The 13,826-nt window shown below is 43.0% G+C and overlaps 2 long non-coding RNA genes across 4 annotated transcripts in view; both read right to left on the reverse strand.

The window, feature by feature from the left end:
• Positions 1–473: 473 nt before the first annotated feature.
• Positions 474–13,826, reverse strand: part of LOC112645416 (uncharacterized) — a 69,052-nt gene continuing 55,699 nt past the window's right edge. For 2 of the 3 annotated variants that reach the window (XR_007402614.1, XR_007402613.1), the window contains 2 exons: positions 3,575–3,757; positions 474–3,146 (listed from right to left, as the gene is read on the reverse strand). This is a non-coding gene — a long non-coding RNA (uncharacterized LOC112645416). Of the gene's footprint in view, positions 3,147–3,574; positions 3,758–8,853; positions 8,984–13,826 lie in introns of all 3 variants that reach the window. The other variant, XR_007402616.1, reaches the window with a different exon arrangement.
• LOC125752636 (uncharacterized) overlaps positions 10,753–13,826 on the reverse strand; it is a 9,657-nt gene continuing 6,583 nt past the window's right edge. The window contains exon 3 of the long non-coding RNA XR_007402623.1: positions 10,753–12,669. This is a non-coding gene — a long non-coding RNA (uncharacterized LOC125752636). The remainder of the gene's footprint in view (positions 12,670–13,826) is intronic.

A 13,826-nucleotide genomic window follows, 5' to 3' on the forward strand; every position in this document is an offset into this window, starting at 1 on the left:
ACCCAGGTGCCCCAGAATATTATTCAGTTATTTAAAGGAAGGATATTTGGGGGCACCTGGTGGCTCAGTTGGTTAAATGTCTAACTCGTGATTTCAGCTCAGGTCATGATCTCAGAATCTTGAAATTGAGCCCACATTGGGCTCTGTGCTCAGCTCAGCTCAGCTCGGAGTCTGCTTGAGATTCTCTCCCTGTCTCCCTCTGCCCTTCGTCCTGCATGGGGAACCAGCTGCGGAGCTTCTCTAGTCCTGGGCACCCTGGGGATACGTGAAGACCTGAGTTGGCACACTGACTCTTGACTACATTGTTCTCCAGATACAGCTCCTCCACTCCCCCTCCTTGAGTCAATAGCCTAGTCTTTTACCCTTTGAAGTTAAAGTGTTTTTCTCTGCTTCCCAAAGTTAATCATTCCTATAGCCAATCTGCTAGCTCTCTTAATGAAGCTGGAAGTGACAAAGCAATGGGTCTGAGTCCATTTTTTTGTGTGTGTGTTCCAATAAAATTTATTTACAAAAACAGGCAGTAGGACAGATTGGGCCAAAGGACTGTAATTTGCCAACCTCTGTCCATGTCCTTGATGACACTTAGTAAATGACCTAGTTGATCGAGGGGACTGTGGTCCATTCTGCGCCACTGTGAGCTGGAAACCTCTAAGGTCTGCTGCTTTGCTGAGTCGTACATGGTGTAGAACAGGACAGTGTATATGGGAACTGCCAACCAGGTGGTGGGTGCAGGGCAGAATGTGAGGAGGACACTGGAATAGGCTGAGCCTCCTTCTTCCCAAGCAGCAACAACATATCTATTCCAGATCCGGCTCAACCCTCCTACCCCATACACACATGGTCCCTGGGTGGGCACTGTCCTTACTGGACCCTTACGATCCCTTATGCTGTGGTCTGACCACCAGCCCTTCCCTGGTGATAGCCCAATTGTAGCTCTTCAGCAGCGAGTCCAATGCTTCTTCCACCCGTGCCTCCAGGTTCTCTCGGGTAATGAAATTTTTTGCTTCCTCCTGCAGCTGCAACACTTCCTGCTCCTTGAGCTGCGCCCAGGCCTGGGCCTCTTGGGCCCACCGGGCTTCTTCCTCCGCCTGCCGCTGCTGCTAATCCCGCGCCTCCTGCCGCAGCCTCAGGGTCTGAGTCCAGGTCTCGGATGAAAATTCAGTGAGATTCTGAGTCTTTCTTCATATGTTCACATCCAACTATCCTGGCTCTGTGGCACCCCTGCTTACACGTGCTCCCTCTAAATTAATTAATTAATTAATTAATTAAAAGGAGGAAATCTTGCCAGTTGTGACACCATATATAGACCTTCAGAACAATATGATAAATGAAATAATTTAGAGAAAGACAAATACCATATGACGTCACTTATATGTGGATCATAAAAACAAAAATTAAGAAAAAACAAGTTCACAGATACAGAGAATAAACAGGTGGTTGCCAGAAGCAGAGTGGGATGGGAAACGTAATGGTGCAGATCCTCAAAAGGTACAAACACCTGATTATAATATAAGAAAGGTCTTGGGGATGTAATGCACAGCATGAGGACTACAGTTAATAACACTTTTTAGCATATTTGAAAGTTGCTAAGAGAGTAGATCTTAACAGTTCTTATCACAAGAAAAATAAATTTTGTAATGTGTGGTAACAGGTATTAACTAGGCTTTCTGTTCAATACTAGTTCTGTTGTACCAGAAACTACAATAACATTGTGTGTCAATTATATCACAATTTAAAAAACGAAACCAAAATATGGCATCAGTTATGTAGAGGTACCTTGAATCCTAGAGACAAAAATACTACTTGTGGTTTTTGAGCCCCCCTCAAAATTTAGCAGAAAAGGATCATAGTTCAATACGGTAATAGCTACTATTCGCCATCCTCCCACAGTGGGGACTTCAGACAAGGGTGTAATCGCAGATTCTGTTATTCTTTGGTCCAGCTGGATCAACCACTCACAGGCTTGTTTCACTAAGGTAGAGGCCGAGTCCATAAAGCTGCTGGAACATGCTGAGCCGATGATCACAGGAAGGCTAGCACAACGTCTAAAGAGCTACATGGAGGAGCTCTTCAGGGAGAAAATGACCCAGAGGCTTAACTCTTCACGACCTTCACGACCTCACCACACAATAAAAAGAAATGAAATATCCCTCCATGAGTGAAAGGCCGGGGAGACCCACCATCCCTATTCACACCCACCTGCCCCCAATCCTGGAGCAGCCAGTGTGCCTGAAGCCTGGGGACCCATCATGCAGGGCTCTGGGGGCCACAAGAGGGACTCTGTGCCTTATTTGATGGGCCACTGGAAGTCTGTAAAGAGACTGTTTTTGGATTGATTGATATTCCAGAAGTGACATGATCTATCTTATATGATGCTGTTCTAGTGGTATCGCTCTGCTTACCAGCTGGAGAGGGCCTCAGGGAGGAGACAGTGGAAACTGAGTGCGGTAGGCAGAAGAGTTGCACCCAGAGATGTCCATGCCTGCTCCCCAGCCTGTGAATGCATGACTGGACATGGCAATGGGGAATTAAAGGTGTTAATGTGGCCCTTAAATGGGGAGATTATCAGAGCACTTGGGTGGCTCTTGGTTTTGAGCTCATGGTTGAGGGCTCCAGGGATGGAGCCATGTGTCAGGCTCTGCCCCAAGTGGAAAGTCGGCTTGGGATTCTCTCTCTCCTTCTGCCTCTGCTCCCTTACTCCGCATCCTCATGCCCATGCTCTTTCCCTCTCTCGCTCTCCTGAATGAATGAATGAATGAATAAAGAGATTATTTTGGGTGATCATTGGCTATATCATTGGCTTCTGATCTATGAAACTCTAGGATTCACAAATTGTGCTGACAAGATGCATGGACCGGAGTGAGGCCCCAGCTGGAGCAACACCTTTCTGTCCTGCAGCCTGTGGTGCTGTGTGACCGCAGCCCTGCTGGTGGCCAGAACAGCCTGGATGTTGCAGCTACAGTCACAGAGTCACTGGTTGGGGCACATTCACCACCCACATCCTTCGGTCTTGCTTGTATTCTGTGTGCCGTCAAGATTACTGGCATGTCTGTGCTTCACGGGCCCAACTACAAAGACAGTAGTAATCCAACCTACATTTTGTCCTGAGGATCTTTTGTTTCCTTTCCTCGTGGAGCTTGAAGATACTAAAAGAACAAAACCAAAAGAAACACAAATCAAGGTCCACCACCACCAGGGTAGCGACAGAAGCAAACACTCCTATAGTCAGAAGACTCATCCCTCCTTCTCCCTGTAAACACCATCTGTCTTCACACAATCAGGAAGGAGAAGAGGAACCAGTAACATCTGTGGGGGTGACCCGAGTCCATGTGCCGCCTCCCAGCACACAGCTGCCAGCTCACAGAGTGAGTGGTGGCTCCTCCTTGAAGCCCTGTGACCAACCACACCCTCCGGAACCCTTGGGCTCATGATGGGATTCTGCACAGATGGAAAGATACAGCTGACAGGGCAGTGCCAGGGCCTAGGGAACATGGTCAGGTTTCTCTGGTGACCAGCAAACCAGAAAAATGGTTGGGCTCAGATTTTGAACACAGCTCACCTCCAGGGCACCTACCTGACTCTGGGGGTCCTAGTGTACAACGTTCCTTCTGATTAGTGGAATTCAGTCTAGGTTTCTGCGACCCCACTGGCAGGGGTCATACCCCGAGAGACTGGAAGCATCATCTGGACCAAAGAGTCATGCTGACAACGGACCATCGGCTGCCTTCTTTCTGTTGATGATGTTCACTTGTCGCTTCTGAAACAAAGTTTAAAGGTTTGGATTGTCTTGTCAACTAATTCATGGAAACACTGGAACAGTGAATGAATTATCCTATTTCCCCCACCACAGTTAGCTATGAGGAGCATCCACTGCACTGCTTCACCCAGAACTCTCGTTTTTGATAAAAAATATTATCACTCCTGTTTTGGAACAGCCCCTGCTGTGTTGAAAGTATCTCCCACTGACGGGTTTCCTGATAATACAGCAATCAGAACTCCCAGGACAAACTTCACCTGCCACAGAGTTCTGGAAAGGCATCCATCGAGCCCCCCATGTCCCCACACACACTTGAAAAGTCCATCCATTGGGTCATCTGAGTGGCCCTGACCATTAAGCATTTGACTTTTGATTTCAGCTCAGGTCATGATCTCAGGGTCGTGGGATCCAGCCCCATGTCAGGCTCCATATACAGCAGGGAGTCTGCTTTAGATTCTCTCCCTCTCCCTCTGTCCCTTCACACTGCCTCCTCACTACTTACTTTCGTGAGCTCTCTCCCTAAAATAAACTAAAAAAGTAAAAGAAAAGGAAGAAAAGTGCATTCAGAATGCAAGCCCTCACTGCTCTTTCTGAAGCTTTGAGCTTGTTCAACACAGAGGGAATATTGATTCCAGTTTGTGACCTGGGAAACTGAGTATTTTAGGGGAAAACACTTGGGGGAAAATTTACCAAAGAGCTACCTTTTGGACATAAAATGTTGAAATGCTTATTAGATCTCAGCTCTTCTGACACTTGTTCTGTGGGGTCCTCACTTGCTTTGCCCATACTGATGGGGTAATTTCTCTGTCTCCCCCACCTGTTATTTCCCCAGTCTTTTGGTCCACTCTAAATAACATCTTATCACTATTCTCAATATTTTCCAAATTCTTAAACCTTTAAATGCCCCTGAGGGATTACCTAGAAACCACAGAGCTCCTGGCATGCACTTTCTTCTAGCCCTCATCAATCATATTGTCATTATTTGTTTCCATGTGTTACCAAAAAAAGTATTCCAACACTCATTAGGACAGTGAGGCACACTTTGTTGAGGCAGACTACTGCAGTGGTTTTGCAGTGTGGGACACAGATTGGACTCCACTTCAAAAACAAGAAGAGTGGGGAATTAGAGCCAAGGGGCAGCACCAAGTGATGGTCAGTGGATGGAAAGTTACCAGGAAGGTAGAGTAATTCTTGCTAAACTGACCCAACAGGGCTTTTACTGAAGATAGGCCAGAGTGATCACAGACTATCTATGGGATGCTGGGACATGAGGAATTTGGTCAGATAGCAAGAGTGGAGGATTCTGGCTCAACTGACTTAGCGGGTTTCTCGTTCAGTCTGAACCTAAAGCATATGGTCAGGCCTAGTCAAGGAAGAGACTCAGAGAACCTGACTAAAGTCTGTCCAGGAGAGAATCTTCGTTGTGAGCTTTCCTCTACCATGTACCATTCACCACTAAATCATGGTGTTCAGAGATACAGAGAGAGAAGTAGAGAAAAACAGAGAAAGGGACCAACTGAGAGGCACCTGGATAGTGCAGATAAGTGCCCAACTCAAAAAAAAAAAAAAAGTGCCCAACTCGTGGCTTTGGCTAAGGTACAATCTCAAGGTTGTGAGATAGAGCCCCATGTTGGGCTCCCCACTCAGCATGGAGTCTGCTGGAGATTCTCTCTTCCTCTCTCTCTCCCCTATCCTCCTCAAATAAATAAGTAAATATTTAAAAAAAGAAAGGGGGGCAGCCTGGGTGGCTGTGTGGTTTAGCGCCGCCTTCAGCCCAGGGCACGATCCTGGAGACCTGGGACTGAGTCCCACATCAGGCTCCCTGCATGGAGCCTGCCTCTCCCTGTGCCTGTGCCTCTCTCTCTCTCTCTCTCTGTCTCTCATGAATAAATAAATAAAAATCTTTTTAAAAATAAATAAAAATTAAAAAAGAAAGGGATCTATTGGTATATTGATAAAAATCTTTGAGGACTTATCACAGAGATACAAAAGAGATTGTAAACGTTATCAGGAGATGACCACAAAACCTACGCCAATGTATTTACAAATATGGATGATGAACAGTTCTCTAGATAAATGTAAATTACCTAAACTGACCTCAGAACAAAATGGATAATATGAGTAGAGCAATAACCATTAAAGAAATTAAAATGAGAGCCACTAATTAGCCTCCACCAAAAAAAAAAAAAAACAATATCAGGACCCAATGGTTTTATGGGTGAGTTAATAAATCTTCAAGTAAAAATAATCCTCAACAAATCCCTACAGGGAATAAAAAGTAGTAAAAGGAGATCACTTCCTAATTCGGTTTATGAAGCTAGAAAACCAGGCAAGAAATTATAGGCCAATTTCACTTACAAATACATGTACAAAATCAAAGGAAACATTAGAAAACCAAGTGCAGAATTAATAATAAAAAAAACATAGAGACAAAAAAGTTACCATGACCAATAGGATATCTATCAGGAATGCAAGTGTGTTTTTTAAAAAAGTGGGGGTGCTCAGCTGGGTGGCACAGTTGGTTAAGTATCTGACTCTTGATTTCAGCTCAAGTCATGATCTCAGGGTCATCAGATCAAGCCCTACTTTGGGTCCACACTGGGCGTGGAGCCTCCTTCATATTCTCTCTCTCTACCTCTGTCCCCTCCACTGCTGCACTCATTCTCTCTCTACAAAGCAAAAAAGGAATGCAGATGTGTTTCAATATCAGAATGTAGCAATCCACATCAACAGTATAAAGGAGGGATCCCTGGGTGGCGCAGCGGTTTAGCGCCTGCCTTTGGCCCAGGGCGCGATCCTGGAGACCCGGGATCGAATCCCACGTCAGGCTCCCGGTGCATGGAGCCTGCTTCTCCCTCTGCCTGTGTCTCTGCCTCTCTCTCTCTCTCTGTGACTATCATAAAATAAATAAAAAATTAAAAAAAAAAAACAGTATAAAGGAGAAAATTACTTATCTCCATAGATTTAATAAAATTATTTGATAAAAGTCAACCCTAACTCTAAAAAATATAAAAATCCTTTGACACGCAGAGGAAACTGGGAAAGGGACACATTGACATCCTCCTAGGCTGCCTAAAGACTAAAGTAGCCAGTATCAGTCCAGCGCGTACCACCTGGCACCCGTCAGGCACTAAACAAATGGGTGCATCTCCCCAAGCACTTCTCTCTCACACACCCCGTCTTTGTTCCCGGATTCATGGTTGATTTCCTCGGTTGTATCTTCCAGATCATTTGTTTTTTTCATCAGTTACAGTCCAATTATTTAACAGACACATTCCATTTGTGTGTGTGTGTGTGTGTGTGTGTGTGTGTGTGTGTGAATTTCTGGGAAGTCTTTTTTCAGTTGACTGCACCCTTTCCATGGGAGTTCATCAGCCATCTGCCTGAATCCCTGGGTGTCAGGAGGATGTTGAGAAGTTTCCATCTACGCTTTTACACGAGGTTTCCAGCAGTCACGGGTTCCATTTCTACCTCGGGTGATTGCTCCCGGACCTGCCTCAGCTGGGTCTCCTCAGACGTGTGTGCACTGGCCACCTACTTTCTCCTCCATTCCCCCCTTTTCCTATCTCCTTATGGATTCTTCTCAAATGTTATGATTCTTGGTTGTAAAGCACATGTTTAGGGACACCTGGGTGGCTCAGTGGTTGAGCGTCTGCCTTTGGCTCAGGGCGTGATCTTGGAGTCCTGGGATCGAGTCCCACATTGGGCTCCCTGCGAGGAGCCTGCTTCTTCCTCTGCCTGTGTCTCTACCTCTTCTCTCTCTGTGTCTCTCATGAATAAATAAATAAAATGTTTTAAAAAAATAAAGCACTTGTTTAGTAGAATTCGGTTGATTATCATGAGTGTAGGCTCAAGGTTTGCTCAGTATTTGTAGGAATCTATACTGGAGCTTTTTCTTAACAGCAAAAACCTACAAACTTTTTCTTGTTTTCATCTTGAGTATTGGAGATATTCAAAGTAATTTCTTATACCAGCTGTGCTGGGTGTGGAGAGCAATAATTTAAAGAAAAAGCCTCACTCTGTGTCTTCACTCAGCTAAAGGAAGGAGAGAACCAGCACCCCACCACTCCTGTGTTCCCAGCCAGTCCAACCCCCAGTCCACTCCACGCCCAGCTGCATTTTGCAAAATATGCCCCACCCCTACACTTCATTTTTTTTCACATCCTATCTTCTTAAAAACCATAGATTTAATTTTGAGTGTTTTTGACTTTCATAAAAATGAAATTACATTGGATTTTCTGCTACTTGCTCTGTTCTGTCAAAATTATGTTCCCCATAGCATCTGGGTGACTCAATTGGTTGAGCATCTGCCTTGGGCTCAAGTCCAGATCCTGGGGTCTTGGGATTAAGTCCCGCATCGGGCTCCCTGCTGAGCAGGGAGTCTGCTTCTCCAACTCCTGCTCCCCCTGCTTGTGCTTGCTTGCTCTCTCTCTCTCTCTCTCTGTCAAATAAATAGATAAAATCTTTTTTAAAAAACTATGTTCCCCAGATTCACTCTTGCAGGTGCCTCGATGTGAGTTGGGCATTTTCATTGCTATATGGTTCCCATTGAATGAACTTATTAGCACATTCTCTTTCCCTCCTATTGGCTACTTGTGAACATTTGGGATTTTTAAAAAATGTTTTCTTTTGTTGTATCAATACTGCCTCTACGAACGTTCCTCTGTACATGTCTGCTAGAACACACGCACACAGACACACAAACACACACACACACACACATTCCTGGGGGTAACAATTTCAGCTTTTCTCTTGCGTTGCCTTTTCCTTGTTGCATTGTAAGGGTCTTTATATATTCTGGATGTCATTCTTTGCCAGCCATGTGTTCTACCCTTCTTCCAGTCTGGCTGGTCTTTGTTCTTTCCTTAGAGTGTCCTTTCTTAAGTAGATACTAATTTTTATACAGTGGAAATCATTTCTTCTACCTTTGCATTAGTGCATTTTCACCCTACTTTAGAATATACAGTGGAAATCATTTCTTCTACCTTTGCATTAGTGCATTTTCACCCTACTTTAGAATATTTTCCCAAGGCCGTGTGTGTGAGACCGGTTTTTCAGAATCATTTTAGAGAAAAATGCTCCTTTGCACACCTTACCTGTCAAACAATCTCCCTTATGAAGTTTCTCTGTCCGTGTAGGAGGGGTGCCTGAGTTTGTATTCCCTTCGCCATTGGAGACACAGCACCAGTTTTTAACAGTGTGGCTCTTGGTGGTCCATCTTGACACCTAGCAGGGCAGTTGCCACCTCATTACTCTTCTTTGAGGTCCTCTGTTATGCTATTTAATTTTAGAATTGGCTTGCCCACTTAAAGCAAGCAACTACAATGCTATTGGAGATTCATAATTGTCCAGATAATTTGGGGAGAACAGTTATTCCACCCAACTAAGTCCTCCCTTTACTGATACTCTCTGGTATCTCTTCCTTTCTTTCCTGTTATTTGTCATCTGTTACCTATTGCTAATTCACAGTCAAGCTTTCACATTCAGCTAAGTTTTCTGTTCTAAATAAAGAATAAATCTGTTTCTTCTCAGATTGCCATTACAAATATTATTTAAAATCACATGTGCGGGGCGCATGTGAGTGGCTCAATCTGTTGGGCATCTGCCTTAGGCTCTGGTCATGATCACACGACCCCCCTCAGCCCCTCTGTGCCTCCATTGGGCTCCCTGCTCCGTGGGGAGCCTGCTTCTCCTTCTCCCTCTGCTGCTCCCCCTGCTGTGCTCTCTCACTCTCTCTTGCTCACTCTCTTTCTCAAATAAACAAATAAAATCTTTTTTTTTAAGAAATCACAGGTGCTCTTATAAAGCCATGCCATTGAGCCTCACACATGGATGCTCCTATCAGGCATTCATGGTAAATTACAGTTTTGATTCTGATAATTTGTCAGATTCTTCTGAGTTTTTGATCTAGGCAATGATACCACCTGTGAATTAGGACACTGTTTCTGCATTTTTCCTTCTCAAGTCATTCCTTTTCTGTTTCTGTCTTGCTGTATGGCAAGTCCCCCTAAACACCCTTCCTGGAGATGGCAGTCCCCAAGCCTTGGCCCCCTGATCTTAATACCACGTTTGCTGTAACATTTTGGAGATACTCTATATCAGATGAAGGTAATTCCTTTTAATTTCAGGTTTACTGAGTTTTACCATCAATGGAACCAGAATTTTAGGTAGAGGCATTTGTTTTTTTTTAATGCATCTTCAAAGAACTCACATGGTTTTCCTCCTTTAAACCATTAATGCCATGAATGACACTGATTTTCTACTTTGAAACTACTATATTCCTAGAATAAACCCTACATTTCCATGCACATTATCTTTTTCATTCATTTCTGCATTGTGTCTCCGAGCCCTGAAGGATGTTTGTATGTGCTGACTTGGGCCTGGTATTTTCCTTGCTGTATTTTTTCTGGTTTGGGGGTCAAAGTTACTGTACCCCACAGTAAGAGCTGGGGACATGTTTTCTCTTTCTCTTTTCTGGAAGAGTATGCGTCAGATTAGAATGGAGTCATGAATGTTTAAAAATCTCTCCTACCAGTTGAAATAGTTCCAAAATAGTAAAACTCAGTTTGTTGGATGTCTCATACGGCTATTCATGCTTTTCTTCCATTTTGACCCAGTTTGGTCCTTTTTTGTAGGTAATCACTCCACAAATGAATACCAAAGCTTGAAATCAAAATGTTCATCATCTCTTTCAAGGCCATTGTCCTTTTTTTCCCTTTTTGATTCCTAACATTGCTTCTTGCCCCTTGGTTCTTTTTTTTTTTTTTTTTTCCTGATCACGCGGTCAGAAGAACCATATCTAGAATTTTGTGTTTCTTGCTCACCTCTTACGTTCTTTTTCCTTTGACTTTGTTCCTTCTTACTTCAACCAGCGGATAATTAGCTCAGAAACAACCAACCTTTCATCCTTTCCTATTAAGCAATTTAGTGTTTTAAATTTGCCCAGAAGCCCGCCTCAGTTGCATCCTATGTGTTCTAAAGAAAGCTGTTTTGAAAAAAAAAAAAAAAAAAGAAAGCTGTTTTGTTTTGTTTTTAAGTAGGCTCCATGGCCAGTGTGGAGCCCAATGGTGGGCTTAATTTAGGAGCCTGAGATCAAGATCTGAGCTGGGATCAAGTGTCGCCTAACCCACAGAGCCACCCAGGTGTCCCTACGGAAAGTATTTTTACTTTTAGTTATACAAATTTTGAAATGGCCGTTATCATTTCTCCTTCAAGCACAAGTTTTTTAAAAGGTGGTTTCCATTCAGATGGTGATGTTCTAGACATCCTTGTAATCGGACTTCTAACTTCATAGCACAGTGTTTACAGAGCATTACATCTATGAGTATTTACTGAAAGTTGCTCTTTGGTGTAGTATGTGGCAAATATTCATAAAGTTGCCTTGTTTGCTTGGAAAAACTGTATTGCAGCATTTTATGTATATACAGGCCAAGTTGCTTGCACTGCTCCAATATTCTATACCCTTCTTGTTTAGTTTGCCCTAAAATTACTGAGAGACATGGGCTTAAATCTTCACAAAAAGAGTGGATTCCAAGTGGCTTTTTCAAGAGAGGTACTTACCTACTACATGCCTTCCCCCTGAAGGCTGCAAAAATTCTATAGTGAAATGAGAGCCATCAAAAGTTACTGAATGGAGGCCGGAGACCAATGTGCAAGTTGGTGTGATCCGCCTCCACGTCTGATGTCACATGAACTTGCAGCCTGTACCAACCGACACACAGCTCCGTTCTGCCACAGTTGTCACAAGGAAGCTTATTTCCCTGAACTCCACCCAGTGACACCATCTCTATGTGGCAAAGCCAGTTATTTATGCTGCATCGATCCTAATTCTTTCAGAAGAACTTCTACAAGCCTATGGTGTTACCTTCATCAATTGAGCCCCTCACCCCCACAGCCCCCAAAGCACATTTGGTTCCTCTTGAATCTACGTCTCCCAGATTTCTTTCTCTTTTTATTTTCGAGAGAGAGAGAGAGAGAGAGAGAGAGAGAGGAAAAGAGGCAGAGACAGAGACAGAGGGAGAAGGAAGCTCCATGCAGGGAACCCCATGTGGGACTCGATCCCAGGTCTCCAGAATCACACCCTGGGCTGAAGGCGGCACTAAACTGCTGAGCCACCCGGGCTGCCCAACTAGCCTTACATTGGGCATGAATACATCTCCTGGGGAAACTCTTCAGCCTGTGTGGAAGAAAACATGTTCCAGGATGCAGAAATCTAGCTGTGATAGCCAAACCAGTGGTTTCAACTCACAGCCTTTCAGGAGTGCAACGAGTTTACTCCTATGGTGGGATCCTAGCCAGCAGTTAAAATGAAGGAGACTGACAAGTAACAACAGGGATATATGCGGGGCACCTGGGTGGCTCAGTGGTTGAGAAGACGCTCAGGCCCTGTTCCCGAGCTTCTGGGAAAGAGTCTCCCATTAGGCTCCCCACAGGGAGACTGCTTCTCCCTCTGCCTCTCTCTCCATCTCTCATAAATAAATAAATAAATAAATAAATAAATAAATAAATAAAATCTCAATTTTTTAGAAGAGGATATACGTAAAAATGTAGCCAGCGGTTTTGAAACCTATCACAAAGTATTGTTACAAAAAAAACATACATTCGCACAGGATATGTGTAAGAAAGAAGACTGGGTTTTCGAAGCCTTTCACAAAATCTTGTCACAAAAAAATGTCTATGTTAGACCAGGATACATGTATAAAAGAGGATATGGTTTCTGAAAGCCTGTCACACACAAAAATTGCCACAAAAAATAACTAGGTTCAGCCAGGAAACGTGTAAAACAGAGGACAAGGTTTTGAAGTATTTTTCACAAAATATTATTAAAAAATACCGATGTTCAGCCAAGATGTGTGGAAAAAAGAGGACAGGGTTTTTTGAAACTTTTCACAAAATATTGTCACAAAAGATACCTATATTTAGCCAGCATATGTGTAGAAAAGAAGACGGGTTTTTTTTTTTTTTGAAGCTTTTCACAAAATATTGGAACAAAAGGTACCTCTGTATCACTATGATATGTATAAAAATGACAAGGTTATCTGAAGCTTCTCACAAAATATTGTCACTATAAATCCTGTATTTGGCCAGCTTATGTGTGTGATAAAGAACAGGGTTTTTTGAAGTTTTTCACAAAATATTGAAACTGAAAATACCTACATTTTGCCACAATATGTATAAACAAGAGGACAAGGGGTTTTTTCAACCCTCTCACAAGAAGCAATGTTAGGAGGCATGAGGGGAAAAAAAAAACAATGGCTTTCGTTGAGATAAAAAACATCCGATTGAGATGTTTGAGAGAAAAAACATCCAATTGAGATGTTTGAGATAAAAAATATCTAATTGAGATGTTTGAGATAAAAAACATCGGATTAAAAAAAATCCGATTGAGATGTTTGAGATAAAAAACATCCAATTTCAAAAAAAAAATCCAATTTCAAACTTTATGGGGTTATTTTTATTGATGGAGGATTTTCCTTACATTTGTGGAGCCTATAAAAAGGCCACAGGGTCATTGACTCAAATCATAAGCAAATTATTAGTAGTCATATAAATTTACCAACAAATTGATTTGTACTATTTTGGGACCTATTTCAACCTATTTTCAGAGGGCTCACAAGATTTATAAACATAAAGGATATAATTCTAAAGTGGCACAACTTCTCCAGAAATGAGACACAGAGATCACGTGCCCAGCTCCTACTGTGTAGCAGTGACTATTAAAGGCTGGCTCTCTAGGCTTCACATCTTCTTTGGGACCGAAGCAGACAAGGGGACACTGCCTATGTTCTGTAACAGGTCAGTTATGCTCAATATCAAACTTTGGATCACAGAATTAATGGTGGAAGTTGTAGCTACCTTTATCCTGGGTAAGATAAGAAGTTATGTTCCTGCATTGTTCGTGACATGGCCAGACAACCAATGGAAATTCCTGGGTTGTTTCAAAAAGATGTGCCAGTTTATGGTGAAGAAGACCCTTATTTATGTCCTGAGTTCTCTTGCGTCCATTATACACAATCTAATTGTTGGAGAAGTCTTCATCAATAAGCTATATTACTTTCTACACAAAAAG

Source organism: Canis lupus, chromosome 1 (genome assembly GCF_003254725.2).
Source record: "Canis lupus dingo isolate Sandy chromosome 1, ASM325472v2, whole genome shotgun sequence".
NCBI classification, from domain to species: Eukaryota; Metazoa; Chordata; class Mammalia; order Carnivora; family Canidae; genus Canis; species Canis lupus.